This window comes from Paramormyrops kingsleyae, chromosome 13, assembly GCF_048594095.1.
Source record: "Paramormyrops kingsleyae isolate MSU_618 chromosome 13, PKINGS_0.4, whole genome shotgun sequence".
NCBI classification, from domain to species: domain Eukaryota; kingdom Metazoa; phylum Chordata; class Actinopteri; order Osteoglossiformes; family Mormyridae; genus Paramormyrops; species Paramormyrops kingsleyae.
The window spans coordinates 27,485,919-27,487,885 of record NC_132809.1 but is presented as its reverse complement, the minus strand read 5'-3'; positions in this window follow the sequence as shown (position 1 = coordinate 27,487,885).

Below are 1,967 nucleotides of genomic sequence, written 5' to 3'. Positions count from 1 at the left end.
CAGGAAGTACACATCCCTGTGTAGTATGCTAATTGGGACTGGCAGGAAGAAAGTAGCCCTGATGTTCATGCATCATAGATAACGGTGGAGTTATTGGAAAGTTGGTGTGGATTTTACGTACTGTAGCAGGCACTCAAAACCTTAATAACAAATTGATAAAACACAAAAACACTTGTTTTCTCTTTGTTTTTGCATTTTTTATGTTTTTGTGTTTTTTAAGTTTTTTATTTTTTGTTTTTGCTTAGACCTTAAATGATGTGTTTTCTTAATGTGTCTTGTACTTCTGGGTCAGCTGACCTTTTCAAAACAGAAGTGCTCCAGGCCACCGGGGGGCAGTATATGGGATTTGAATTCCCCTGGTTTACCATTGTTTGTTTAATATGTAGGATGGCTAAGCTATAAATAAGCTATAAAGAATGGAACAAATTAAATCTGTAAATTTAGCTAGGTGGCTGGCCTACCCTGTGCGATTGTAAGGGAGAATAATGTTTGCTGTAAGTTGAGACATAGAAGGGCTGACTGGCATGAGTTAGCATGGCAAAGTTAAGCAAGGGGAAAAGTTTCATGCTGGCAAGCTTTGCGGGATTTAAATCTGTGGTCTGTCCAGGTAAAACTGACAATGAAATGGCATTCGTCAGTGGTTTCATTGGGTGAAAAACAATGCTTCATTATCCTGACACACATTATAAAAATATTAACAATACTTAAGAGCATTAAGGAAATGCAAAACATTTAAGTAAAGGCAAAAATAAAAAAAACACAAAATATAAAAATGCAAAGAAATTCAAACATAAATCACAAAACACAGAGAAATCATTTTTATAGATTTTTTGGTATTTTATTAATGTTTGCATTATCTTAACGTTACGTGATTGTTTTTGGTGCTGATGTGGGCCATCGTCTGATGCAGATATGGTAGGACCTCCGCGTTGCATCAGATGCACAGTTTGGCTTTTTAATCTTGTTGAGCCATTTAGTGTGTCAATAATGTTTGACTGTCTAGCCACTTTGTTTTGTAAAAACGTCGCTCTGATAAATAGTCAAAAACAATGGGCTTGTTAATTTGGCACCATTTTTGAACGGCTTTCTCAGGCATCATTAGTGGTGAATGCATCGCACCCTCCTGGATTCTGGCAAAGAGAACGTGACGCACTGGCCTGTCAGTAAAAGGGTAGCAGGCAGAAGGTAGAGAGAAATAATTCTGTTCATATATGAATAATCCATCCATCTCTTTTCCTGCCTCTCCCAGGCTGCACAGTGCATGCATGCACAATCGTACACTACGGGAAATTTAGAGACACGGATTAGCCTGATTGCATGTCTTTGGACTGGGAGGAAACCGCTGGAGCCGTGTTGTGTCCCAGAGTGTCGCATGTTGTACTTAGCTATGTTGTATGTAATCCTGGTCCCATCCTTGCGTGTCTCAGCCGCCATGTAAATGCACATGTGCGGCCTGTTGTGTCCCATGTGACCAGCCCGCCGTTTCCCCATTGGTCAGCGCCTAATTAGTGAGATCTGTTTTTGCTCATTGTTTGTGCTCATATAGCAAGATTCGCTCATGCTTGTTGCACATTAAAAAGAGTCCCTTTGAAGGCTAATGATAAAAGTGCCTCGTTTACCCGTTAATATTGCCTGGTTCATTGACTCCTGCTGTCATGCCTGGATCTGCTCAACAGCACAGTATCATAAATACAGCCAAACATTCAGACCGAAGTGGCTTCAAGTATTTGGACCTATAGCTAATGAAACTACAGCTGCACTAAAGCCAGCCAAGATTGCTCACAATTTCATTAACATCCTCCAATACTGATTTCTTTCATTATTTGCAGCTAAGTGATGGCATGTGATATATTCTTGTTACTTTTGCCCACGAGTCATAGTAATGCATGCTCAGTTGCCTCTGTTTTACATTATTTCTATTACTGGACTTCATAATCCACAGAAAATTAATCAATTGGTGTCATGTG